General features: G+C 37.6%; 1 long non-coding RNA gene across 3 annotated transcripts; it reads right to left on the bottom strand.

Annotated features, from left to right (window-relative positions):
• Window positions 1-2,556: 2,556 nt before the first annotated feature.
• LOC112000820 (uncharacterized) lies at window positions 2,557-5,081 on the bottom strand. 3 transcript variants are annotated; one of them, XR_010630948.1, is made up of 3 exons: window positions 4,795-5,071; window positions 3,803-3,869; window positions 2,557-2,940 (listed from the first exon to the last, which is right to left on the bottom strand). It is a non-coding gene; the product is annotated as an uncharacterized LOC112000820 (long non-coding RNA). The 3 variants fall into 3 exon arrangements; XR_002881749.2 differs by having other exon boundaries at window positions 2,557-3,869; window positions 4,795-5,081; XR_002881750.2 differs by having other exon boundaries at window positions 2,557-3,869; window positions 4,807-5,081.
• Window positions 5,082-14,001: the final 8,920 nt, after the last annotated feature.

Raw genomic sequence — 14,001 nt, 5'->3', positions numbered from 1 at the left:
GTTTTATTCAGTGCGGTCACCAATGAGAAGTTCAAAAAGATATCCCCTACTGAAACTGCTAAGGAAGCATGGACCATCCTCCAGACAACTTATAAGGGTACAAAGGTTGTCGAGGATTCAAAACTTCAGAGGCTCACCACAAGCTTTAAAGAGATAAAAATGAAGGAGGATGAGTCGTTTGATGAGTTCTATGCCAAGCTCAAAGATATAGTGAACTCAGCATTCAATCTTGGGGAAACCATTCCTGAACCCAAGATTATGAGGAATGTGCTCAAATCTCTACCTGAGAGATTCCATGCAAAGATTACGGTGATAGAGGAATCAAAGGATATTGACAAAATTCCTTTGACAGAGTTGGTTGGTAATCTGTAGATATATGAGCTAGGGTTATCAAGGATTGGTAAGTCGAGTAAGGGCAAGAGCATGGCACTGATGGCCAAGAGCAGTGACATAGATGAGTCTTTCGACGATGAAAATTCCAAGATGAAGTCCTACATCACTAGGCAGTTCAAGAAATTTATGAAGAATGCTAATGGAAAGGGCTTCGACAAGGACCTTAGGCAATCCAACTCTTCTCAGTTCAAAAGTCAAGATAAAGGGAAGAAAGATGCAAGGAATGGTGGTCAGTACATTGCTCCCGCAGAACCTAAGTGCTTTGGGTGTCATGGCTTCTGTCATATGAAGCAAGAGTGTCCCACATATCTCAAAAGCATAGGGAAGAGCAAGGCACTTGTTGCTACGCTGAGTGACACTAAGCCTAAGGATGATTCTGACAATGAGGATGATGAAATCTTAAATGCCTTCACTGCCACAGTCAATCCTACTAAAGGGATTGTTGAAGAAGTGGACGAAGAAGAAGAATTGTTGGAGTCCAAGTTTGAGAAGATGGATGATCAAGATGACATCCATACAGCCTATGAGAAACTGTACAAACTCTCTAAGAAGCATAAGAAACTGTATAGGCTGGCCATCAAAAAGCTCAGTGATGTGGAACTTGATTTTAAAGAGCTTTCCACAAAGCTTGATGAAGCTAATCAAACAATTGGTGCACTGAGGTTTGAGAACAATTTTTTGGTTGAAAAGACCAAAAAGCTTGAAGCGGAGTTGTTTCAAGTTAATGCTCAATTAGAGAGGACTTGAAGTGCGAAGCTTGACGAGACGCTTAGCATTCAGAAATCTGCTTCAAATCGAACAGGTTTAGGGTATGGTCTTTCTTCTTCTAATATTGCTTTTACTAGTACTACTGTTTTTGTTCCTCTTAGTAATAATGTTAAAATTGAGAACAATGATGTTAAAACTGATTTAGCTAGTGAGAACATAGACAAAGGTAAATCTTTCTTAGGAGCATCCTCTAAACAGGATAAGAAAGATGTTAAAAGCCCTAGGTCTAAGAAGGTTAACTCTCAAAAGCCTAAACAAAAGAAGCAGCATCTTTTTCATCATTATGGAGTTACTGGTCACACTCGACCAAATTACTATAAGTGGTTAGCCACTCAACAGAGCAATGGCATGATAGCATCTGGAAACTAGAATTAGCTTCAATCCTTTCTTGCTCCTCTTGGAGATCTTCTCAAAACCCTCATGTTCCTTTCGAACTTGAACGTTTTCAATTTTTCCCCCTCACCGCCGGTTCAAGGGTTTACTCAAAGGAAAGGTTCTTCCAAGGCGTGGAAGGAAAAAGGTTCTAAGTGATTCTATCACTTTCTTCTATCTTCTTGTTTTTGTTTGTTGCATTACTTGTATGTTTTGCTTTTGTTTTGAGTCAATCTAGTTTTATGCTTTGCTTTGTTTAATATGTTTTTGTTTGTTTATTTTCAGTTTTTGGTTATTTTGTTTTTGATATAAAAATATATATAAAAAATTAAAAAATCAGAAAAATACAAAATTAGTGTGTGTTTTGTGTACATTGGTACTTATGTACCTTGGATGGCCATTGAAACAAAGTTTTCTAAACTTTGTATCTTTTGTAGCTTAGATGAGCATCTCTATGCACAACTAAGTAAATGAGTTTTGTGGCTCTTGTTTGTGATGAGTAAGATTAAGTTATCTCTTGTACTTAACACTCATATCACTCTTTTTTACGGGAAGGACTAGAAAATCCTAAGAGAAAGACATAAATAACCATCTCAACACTGTTGCCCGCTAATCATGTATTGACATATGTATGTTTTGGCATAGCAAAAGTGCAATGTCAATGACATTTGTGTGCTTCGACATAGCAAAATTGGAATGTCAAATATCATTGGGTATTTCTTTTCTATCTCTTATATGCCCATGCATGATATGCTTATTAAAAGAAAAATATGGAAAGAAAATAAAAAGCAAAAAGATCAAAAATGCTTGTAAATATGATTGCAAGCATGTATTCTAGGAGATGTGGGAGTTATAGTGTCACGACCCAAACCTGTACTTCAGGATTTAGAGCATGACCGGCATGTTAATATCAAGTTTACCTTAATACTAACACGAACCAACCTGATCTAAAAGTGCTTATCAAGAATTTGTTTCTTGAATTCTTACTTATTTTCTTACATAGAAACCATAATATACAAAATATGATGAAAACCTAAAATTTCATTTCCTTTGAACTTGGAAAGATTACCACTTGGCTAAAACATCAGGTATTCATGTAAATATTACATAGCTAAACATTTAGCAAAACTCTTAATTACAAACCTAACCCCAAAGACATGCAACTGGGGTTTAAAACAAACTAAGATACTGAATTACATCTGTATTCACGAATCAAGTACATCTTGATTCGTCCTATACAAGAAAAAAACTAAACTACTATACAACAAAAACTCTACATTCTAACAAACGACAATTCACAAAATCCTTACCACCTCTAACACTCTCGCTGCTTTTAGGAAGAACCTGTGCGCTGAAATATAAAAGGGTGAACTGCGAAACCCAGAAAGGTTTTAAGCTCCATGGGCCCTTGATAAGAATGCATGTAAATCAAATATTTTATGCATATGCCAACTTCGATAAAATAGTTTTCATACTGTTCTTATTGTTCTTAAAATAATTTACGAGCTTTTAGATGAACATACTTCATTTTCCTTTCATATAATAATAAAAGGACATAATAAGGAACGTAAACATAGTTCAATAACCTTATCTTTAAATGGACTGTAAATACTTTATCATAACTTCTCATTAAACTTATTACACATTCAATATACCTTTCTTATCATCATACTTTGCTTATAATTTCCAAATAGCTCAATAGCTCATTTATAATACATATTAGTTAATCTAACTGTAAGTCTGTCACAACCTTGGGAGGCTTCCAGCATAGAGTACAAGGCATCCAGCATTCCCCACAATGCTAGGTAATTCTGGAATCATATCATAATACATCTTTTCAACCATGGGGGTAGGTTGACATCCTCCACAAGTTGGCTGTTACCAACAAAGGCAGGTACAACAGAGCCAGTCCCACTTATAATGGCCAAACAGAATCTCCATGGAAATACCAGTACTATAACCCCTACTAGCTAAGTTCAGATCATAACAATAGAATAATCGAAAACTATATTTTTCTAATAACTTTGCTTTTACATAAATGTTTCTCAACCGTAGCATATCCACTTCATTCTTAAATATTATGTTCGTGCTATAAATAATAGCATCAATATGCTAAAATTATTATGTATATAAGATTGAACAACTCACGAACACATATTTTTCTTAACTCATGATTATACGTAATATCTCTAAATAAAAACTTTAATGCATAATAATTTTCTAAAAAAATATTTATACTTATCAAAAGCACATGTCATAAATCCCTTACCTGAAAATAGAAGACGCGAGAGATTGTACAGGATGAGCTCAAGTGTCCGTGTTCTCGTTCTCGTCACCTAAATGAAAAATCAAAACTTATTACTGACAAACTCTTCCTAAGTATTTAAACTTATACCTCAATCACAACCTAACTCTCAAACTCAAGAAAATCTTAATTCCCATCACATAAAGTTCCCCAAAGCACAAGATACAATCATCAAACACATTATGTGCACAAACCATAGAAAAACCAAGGCATAAAATTTATATATAATTCAAACATACCAAAGGATGAGCGTATTAAATTATAGCTCAAAACATTCATCCTAACTTGAGAATTAAATCCACAAAGTCAGGTGTAGCATATGTTGTTCACTGCTCATTCCAGCAGTGTATGCCCCATTTGTAAAATACAAATGGGATGTCCACACACATTTAAAAGTCATGAAATTTTACAGAACTACTACCCTTTATGTCCAGTATATACCATAAAAATTTCGTAGCCAAAGCTTAAAACCATGATTTATTAAAAATCATACAATACAACATGTTCAAATCTGTCCTGGCAGAAACTCATGCAACTTAGAAATAAAAACCATTATTTTTGTATCAGTCCAAATGCAGTGAGACCACTTCCATTACAACTATATGTGTCTTAACATTCATAAAAACTACTCCTAGCATCCTAGTTCACAGCAAATGATTTAATACAAATTTTTCTTTTGGTAAACATCAAATCTGTCACTGTGACAGCTTCAGCACATGTTCTTTCTAAAATCATCAACAAATTTGTCCTTCATTTCATTTAGGTATTTTATACCTGTACAATACATATTAAAATACCCTAATAAGAATCCAATAGACCATAACACCATCACTCTTTCAACTTACAAAAACAGAATCACAAGTTCAGTCTCACAAAACAGAACAGAGAACAAAGAGTGAAAATAAACAACCAATTATACTATCCAAAAACACAAAATTAGATGAAGTTTAATTTACTTTCTCACACACTTTTAAGATGAAACCTTAGTGTTTAGGCTCTTAATTTTATCTTAGAGAGAGTTGTCTAACATTTTTGGTGAGAGGGTGAAAGAGAGGTACAACGTGTAAGAGCAAAGGAAGAAGAGAGAAAGAAGAAAAGAGCTGGACTTTCTGGTCTGGTGCAGCCAAGAAGATAAGATAAGGGAGAAGACTTTTGGGGCAGCAAAAGAAGATAGAAGTGGACTTTTGGGGGTGGGATACGTGTGATGCTAAGGAGAGAAAAATCACAGCCCCTTTTTTCAACCTTTTTGGCATTCACACTTACACTTTTCTACAAAGAATAATATCACACCCACTTTTTACACTTTAGGCAATTATACTTTTCACCCCTTATAAACTTATATTTCTAGTAAGGCCCAAACAATAATATGATATTACATATAACCCTTACCTTTATAAATTCATATCCATAACATCAAAAGAGCATATATGTTTTATAATATCACAAAATCAAAGTTTCATGCACTTAAAAGTAATTAAGATAATAACATGCATATAAACTCACAAGTTAATTATGCAATTAGGTTGGGGTGTTACATCCTTCCCTCCTTAAAAAAAAAATTTTGTCTTCAAAAATTGTACACATACCATCAACAAAGAGATTCAGATACTTTTGCCTCATTCCCTCCTCTGCCTCCCAGGTTGGCTCTTCTGTAGAGTGATTTCTCCACAACACCTTGACTATCAGAATTGTCTTGGTGTGAAGAACTTGCTCCTTATGATCTAAAATTTTAATTGGGATCTCTTCATAGGACAAGTTCTCTTGGATTTGAAGTGGTTCATACTCTATCACATGCTTTGAATTAGGAATATATTTTCTAAGATTAGAGATATGAAATACATTATGTATCTTGGATAATGCAGGAGGTAAGGCAACTCGATATGCAGCTAATCCAAACTTTTCAAGTATCTCAAATGGTCCAACAAATCTAGGACTTAGCTTATTTGTCTTCCCAAATCTCATCACTCCTTTCAATGGTGAAACTTTGATAAATACATGATCTCTCACATCAAATTCAACGTCTCGTTATTTCTTATCAGCATGGCTTTTCTGCCTACTCTGAGTAGCCTTTAGTCATTCTCGAATTAGCTGGATTTCATCAACTGTAATCTGCACAATCTCAGGTCCTATCAACTTCCTTTCTCCAACTTCATCCCAACAGATTGGTGACCGACACCATTGTCCATATAAAGACTCAAAAGGAGCCATCCCAATGCTAGAATGATAGCTATTGTGGTAGGCAAACTCAATTTGTTTTGCACCCACTCTCTCACTATAACTCTATCACAGAGCCTTATGCTCAATTTTTGCTTTCCTTGTTAGAGCACCTCACTATAAATTTTCCTTCACATTTTATTCTTTCTATCATAGATGTGTTTAGGGATACAACTACCCGTGATAAGCTCATTTTCCCTTCGGCTATCACGCGAATTTTACGCCATTTTTCTGTTCCTTTTCCCTCTTTCGATCACTTTTCTGTCATGTGTGCCATAGACGCCGCTACTGTTAAACGTAACGAGGTGCAATTTAGGTCCCGGCAGTCGGATTTAGCAGCTCCTCCCACTCCTTCTGCTCCATCCACATCCGCTCCCTCCTCTTCTATGAGCGGAGTGACTCTAGAGGACATAATGGCGCAGCTCCAGTGCATGGATGCTCGCCTCGACACTCTCAGTGATGAGTTGTGTCAGGTGAACACCTGTGTTGGATGCATTACTCAACGTTAGGCTGAGATGGGTGGTTATACCATGCCTTCCACTCCTGTGGCCCCTACAAATGAGAATGATGCTGATGATGCTGATGTTGATTCTGATGATGAGGATGATGGCGATGCTAGCTCACCCGACGATGACGAGATGTCTACTTGACACTCTTCCCTTTGTCACTCATGACAAAAAGGGAGAGTAGTTTTGGTATAAGAGTAGTCATACTTAGGGGGAGGGTTAGCATAGGAGATTTTTGTTAGAGGGAGAGTACATTTTGAGGGATGTAGTGAAGATTACTTGAATCTTTTTCTTTTCTCTACTTTAGATACAGTTATTCTTGTACATTGGGTCTTATGACCATTTTACACATACATTGTACTTATTCTCTTTATATGTGGATATATGTTTATTTCACCTACCCTTACATGTGTTGTTTCTTTTCTTCCTTTATGCACATGCTTCTTATTATTTGTATGCAATCTATTATTTCTGTTTCACACAAAGATGCCTTGATGAGTTTTGTTTAAAGTATTTTAGAAATACACGTTGTCAAAGTCTACTTGCCATAAACTCTCTTCTTGCAAAATTTTTCAAGAGTTTGTGTTAGGATAGATTTTATTATATTCAACAAGTGAATATGAGTTGAGTGATTTATGACTTCTCTCATATCCCATTTGTTTGTTATGGTTTTGTCATGGATTGCCAAAGGGGGAGATTTTTAGGACATATGTGATTCACTTGTTAAGAACATATGTCACTATTTTATGTAATTAGCTAATCCTTTAACAAAACGCACTTTACTTGTATTTGGGTAGACCTAGGATGTGTTTAATACTTCAAAAAATTTTGTTTCAAGATCAAATGTTGAAGCCATGCAAGTCTGTCCAAGATTCAAGTTGAAAAGTGTCTGTCATTAAAACTCGACAGCTAGCCATCTGTCGAGGTTTAAAGAGTTGTTTAGCCCTGTGGCTTGACAGCAACTCGATAGATAGGGTATCTGTCGAGGTTTATGAAAAACAGAATTTCAGTTCTGTTTTAACTCCAATCCGTGTTTATGTGTTTGGGCTTTCTTTTTGTTAGGACATATATGTTTTCACTTGTTAAGAACATATGTCACTTATTTATGTAAATTAGCTAATCCTTCGACAAAACGCACTCTACTTGTAATTGGGTAGTTCTAGGTGTTTTTAATACTTCAAAAAACAAGGTTTCAAGGTCAAGTGTTGAAGTCATCAAGTCTGTCCAAGAAAAAGCAAGCTGAAATGCAAATTTATTAAATCTCGACACCTTCTCGATAGCTACCTCGACACCTGCTATCTGTCAAGATTTAAAATTTCAGATTTTCTGATCTGATTTTCTTGGGATCAGTGAATATGCTTTTGGGCCTTCTTTTCTCCAAACCCTAAACATATAAAAGGATTGTTTTAAGAGCCATCAAGTGTGACACAAGTTGCAAAAGCATTGAGCAATCTCTGTTCAAGCAAATTGTGATCAAAAGATGAAGTTCTTGACCTAGTTCATCTTCTCTGAAGAAGTTGCTGTGTATTTGCACCATAGGGTTTTGTGACCAAGCATCTTCCTGATCTTTATCGTGTAGGATGAACTGAAGAACTTTGTAGCCAACCTCTCTTCCTTAAGTTGGTGTTTTGAAGTTGCATACTGGGATCCGTGCATTAGTTAGTCACGTACTTGGGAGCCGTGCATCAAAGGTGGGAACTGTCGCTACAGATCAAGTCCAATTGGGTATTGGGGTAAGGGTTCAACTGTAGGTTGGTAAGGTACTTGGGATTCCTTTACTTGTAACCGCTTGATTTGATAATAGTGGAGTTTCGGGAGTGGTGACCTGAAAATCACCCGTTGGGGTTTTTGCCACAAGGTTTTTCCCCATTCATAAACAAATCACCGTGTTATTTAATTTCCGCTGCATATTTAGTTTTTGGTGATTTATTTGTGCTTCCACGCAATTGCATTATAAATTGATTAATTAATAACTTGGCTAATTAATTAATTGGTTTAATCACAATGGGTCATTCAGATTGTGGCCTATCACTTTTCTCCTAACCCTAAACATATAAAAGGAATATTTTAAGGGCCGTCAAAGAGTTCGCAAGTTGCATAAGCATTGAGCAAAGTCTGTTCAAGCAAATTGTGACCTGAGACAAAATTTCGCCCTAGTTCATCATTATTGAAGAAGTTGCTGTGTATGTTCACCATAGGGTTTTGTGACCAAGCATCTTTTTGATCTTCATCGTGTGAGATGAACTGAAGAACTTTGCAGCCAGCAATCTTCTCAAGTTGGTGATTGAAGTCACATACTGGGATCCGCGCAATTGGTTAGTGACGTACTTGGGAGCCATGCATCAAAAGGAGAAATTGTCACTACAGAACAAGTCCAATTGGGTATTGGGGTAAGCGCTCAAATGTAGGTTGGTATAAGATACTGGGATTCCTTTACTTGTAACCGTTTGTTGTGATAATAGTGGAATTTTGGGAGTGGTGACCTTAAAATCACCTGGTGGGGTTTTTGCTGTGTAGGTTTTCTCCATTCGTAAACAAATTACTATTTTAAATTTATTTTCCGCTGCACTTAGATTAATTGGTGATTTGTTTTGTGCTACTACGCGCTTTACATGTTAAATTGATTAATTAATAACTTCGCTAATTAATCAATTAATTTAATCACAAGGGGTCAATACATTTTTGGCCTATCAGTCTGTGAGAATGATTGTAATATCCTCCACATTTTTGGTCCAAACATTGACCGAATTATAGATGCCCATCAAAGAATTTCTTTTGAATCAATGAGATGCACGAGTATGGAAGTATTTGGTGTTGCCGTCCCCCTTACTTAGCCATTGAATCCGAGTCCTTTGCTTCCACATTCTGGTTTCTTGATCTAGCAAGGTGTTTATCCCCAATTTCAAGTTCCTTACACGTGTATTGTCCCCACTTCTTATAGCCATCTCTTCTTCCACCATCAAATGTTTTTTCTTTCGATTAAGCTCCCTACGAACATTGCCAAAGACATTGTGATTCCACCACGTCAAGTCTTTCCCACATTGCTTCACCTTGTCGATCACATCTCTGTCCGGATTAGAATTTGCACAAGAATTTCATGTTGCCTCAACAACTTCCCCACACCTACTATCAAAAAGCTCTCTCCAAAGCGAAAAACTTTTTTCTGGGATGGCAAATCTATACCTGATGGATTGATTAGTAGTGGACAATGGTCAAATGAAAGGCATGGTAGATGATGAACTCGAGTTCCTAGGTATCTCAAGAACCATGAATTTATGGCAAGTCCTTGGTTTAACCATTCCCAAATAGAGTGTCCATCAGTAAAATTCTTGCTTCAGGTAAATCTTCGCCCTACAAACCCCAAATCCATGAAACCACATTCATCGATAATGTTTTTGAACAATTACATCTGATTACGACCCCGTGGTGCTCCACCTACTTTCTCCTCTTGCCTTGTAATATCATTAAAATCATCAACACAAAGCCATGGAATAGTTGGGTGAATATTCAGAGCACTAAGCTTCGACCATGCCTCATGTCTCCTCCATGTAACTGGTTCCCCATAAAAGCCTGTGAAACGCCAAGCTTATTTTGTGTACTTGTCAACGAATGCATCAATGTAGTATTTGGAAGAGTTAACTACAGTAAGATTAATTGAATCCTTCCACAATAGAACTAGACTGCCCCCTCGATTGTCATATTTTAATCTAGAGATCATGGGGATGTTAAAAATACTTGAATTTGTTTCGTTTAGATGTCGATTCACACAATTTTTTGGTATGAAAGGTAAAATGACCAAAACTACCCTAGTCAACCAAATCTTGACCAAGTTGATTGGTGGAAAGATGCCCCGAACACCAACTTCCATCATTTTATATCTAAATTAATAATTTTTTTTTAAAGTCTCAAGTTTGACCATGGTCAAGCCAAGCTTGACCGTAATTTGATCAAAATTCAATCGTTCAATCAAAACAAATTCAAGCTCAAATTAAAGAAAATTGAATTTCCTTTAAAATGACTACTGGTGAACATGATTTTTTTTTTTTTTTTGCCGAATTGATTCCCGTCAAGTCGGAGATGCTTTGGTGGTGCCGTTTACTCCAGGATGTAGAGAAATTCATCTCCTTCATTAAAGTACAATCTTTTTGGCTCCAATTTTCACAATGTGTTGCCCATTTGATATCTTAGCCTAGTGATAAAGAACAATCATCATTGAATGGATGCCATAAGTTGAAATTATATATATAGGTTTGGTTTGTTTACTGTCTTGGTCTTGCTCATGTAATTTTATTATTATTATAACTCTATGAAACTTGAGCCACGCACATCAATCATGATCTGATTTTTTTTTTCATAATCAATCTAGTATGTGTTTCAACTTCTAGGTTTGGGTTTGAATTGGGATAAAGAATGGATCTATTCTAAGATTGCAAATGTTTAATTTTTAATACTTTTTTTTAATGACAATCAAATTTAATGTAGTTATGTGTTTCAACTTAATTAGAGAACCTAATATAATACACTTACATTTTACCCTATTTTTTAAACTTTACCCCTCTGCCTAGACAATCTTGCTTCAATTGTGACTTCTTCAACATGCTCTAATACATCATTAAAATTGAAAAAGACAAAAGGAAAAGATAGGCAGAGAAACATGCTCTAAGTACCTTAGTAGATGTCCATCCTAAAGCAAGCAAACTAATTGCTTATCTTAGTTGAATTAAAGAGTGTGTGTGTGTTGGGGGGGGGGGGGGGGGGGGGGTAAAAAAAAAAAAAAAAAAAAAAAAAAAAAAACAAAAACAACAACAAAAACAACTTATGGAAGGGGGTTGCGTTCAACATTCTCTTGGACAACCTTCTCAGGCTGATTAGCATCACTATCGACAGACTGAGCTTAGGCTTAAGGAGGGGCTGACTCTCCATCACCAAGAGCTGCACTATCAGCAAAGAGATACTCCGTACTCTCAGAGGCAACAGGCTGAGCAGTGGATTGGTTTTGGTCGTCAATATTGAGCATGAAGAAGTCAAGGTTTGGGTACACTTTCTTGGCCTGACGGAAGGCATCATCAAATCCGTCTGTATAGGAACCTATGAGCTCCGCTATAAGGGCATCGAAGTCACGGTACTCTCGCACAGCAACCTCCTTCGCTAGATGGAGCTCGTCCTTGGCATCACGGATCTCCTTCTCCTTATCATCCAGGACCTGCTTCAGCACCTCCATCCGCTTATAAAACTCATCCCTAGCTTGCTTTGCCATGATGAGCTTCTTTTCCTGGACTACCTTCCAGGCTTTCAGCTCGCCCTCTGTTAACGTTGCCTTTGCATGTATACAATCCAGCGCTATCTCATGGTTTAGACACCATCCCATTAGCCCTTTCATCATAACCATGGCCTGGAGAAATGAAATGGGATTAGTTTCAAGCTATCAAAGAGGTAAGGATGGATGAAAAGAGGACAGGCAAGTTTACTTGAGCGATGCTAAAAAGCCCTGTCTCCCTCATCGCCTCTGTTGAATGGTTGCTTAAGTCCTCATAATCTTCAAAGGATATGATGGATGTAAGCCTCTCCAAGGCGTGTTTGGAGTCCCCTCGAAGTAGGACATGTGGCTTCTCTTGTGAGGTGGATGGACCCTTCGTGAAGCCTTTTCCTACTCCATGTTTTGCAGGGGTAACCGTCTTTGCACCTTCAGCCTCCAGCCCCACGATGGTCTCCAATATAGTCTTTGGTCTTTTTGGTGCACGGTCTTGCTTTGGTGGCACCTTCCTCTTGGTAGATGGATTGTTTTGACTCGTCCTTTTAGAGGTTTGACCTTCTTCTTCCTTATTCTTGGCTGCTTGTTTCTTAATCATTGCCCTCCTCTTAGCAGTATCCATCTCTGTAAAAGTAGACGAGATATACTTAGCTATGTGAGTAAGAATAGACAAATTAAAATAAAGTATTAAAGGACAGACTTATGTTGACGGACTTGAGCTTCGTATCGACGGGTGGCTTGGGTTGGCACTGGTCCATCACAATACCAATGGATAGTGTCTAAGTTGACCAACTTCGCCCATGTCCTCTCCTCTAGTTTAGACTTGTTAAAAATTCTTTCCAGAAAACTCCATTCTTCAAGGGAGACTTGTGGATGGTCACGGACTGCAAAAAACGACAGTTATAATTTCACGACAAATAAAAATTAAGCCCAAATGTAGACGGGTACATACCAGATGGTGGTAATATGCCCCATGTGGTGTTGACGGGCATAAAATCATTATCACTAGGACGACACATCCACTCGTTACCCCCCATGAAAAAATAATGACTCTTCCAGTCCCTGTTGGAGTTAGGGGCCTCACACACAAGCCTCAACAAAGGGCTTCTAGGCACAAAACTATACATGCCCTTTGACTAAGAAATCTCATCAGGATGGTAACAATGCAGGAATTCCTGCACCGTTAACCTCCTAGCATCGTTGGACATTGCTCCATACAGTACCTTTACGCCTAGGAAGACCCTCCAGGCATTTGGGGAAACCTGGTTGATGGATAAGCCTAAGTGTTGAAGGAGTTGATGGTGGAGTGAACTCAAGGGGAATCTGAGCCCTGCCTTCAGCATTTGCTCATAAACCCCGACATCTTCAACGTTATCATAGTAACATTTCTTAGACTGATGAGGTAGACAAAGAGGTATGTTGTCGGGTATTTGGTACTTGGCCGTAAGTGTTTTGAAGTGAGTTTCCTTGATTATGGAGTTAAAGTCATTGACCGTCCATATAGGTAACATGATTAACTCCCTGAGCCTGTCAGGACCCACGACAGACTAAATCGGGGGCTAGCCTTAACTAGACTGTCACTGGAATCTTTTGGGCCACCCATCTCCAGATCGTTATCTCTTGAGGATTGAGAAGAGGCAGACAGACTTCTCTCTTCACTTAGACCATCATGATATTTTTGACCTAACGGGTACACTTCATCGTAGCCCGCTCTGTCGCGAACAAACGATTGGTTACTCGACACACTAGACATGACTTACTTGTGATGGTAAACCCTAAGAATATGATGGACTATAATGAATGACGGTGGTACCAAGTCTAGAAATAAAGAAGTGCATAAAAATTCAAAAGGGGAAAAAATGCTTATCAAGTTGGAACTAGATGGTAAGAAGCTTTGATGATGGATGCAACAATTTTGATCGTCTGACAATGATGACGGGAGCGCTTTGATCTTAAAATTTCAGTAGAGAGTGAAGAAATGAGAAGGAAAGAGTTTGGCTTATATAGAGGGATGACACGGAAGACGAAGGGATGTTTCGATCCAAGAGAATGGCCACTTGTTGAATGCCACATGTCCTATGTCATAAATGACTTCAGGCCAGTCTGTTAGGATTAGGTGTTCCCCAAAGGACCAGATTAAACCGTCACCCTACGGGTCCTTCCACTAAAAGATCAAGGACCCATGGGGTGAA

This window comes from Quercus suber, unplaced genomic scaffold, assembly GCF_002906115.3.
Source record: "Quercus suber isolate HL8 unplaced genomic scaffold, Cork oak 2.0 scaffold_184, whole genome shotgun sequence".
Classification (NCBI taxonomy): Eukaryota; Viridiplantae; Streptophyta; class Magnoliopsida; order Fagales; family Fagaceae; genus Quercus; species Quercus suber.
The sequence above is the reverse complement of the archived record's forward strand: the minus strand, read 5'-3'. Positions and strand labels throughout refer to the sequence as shown.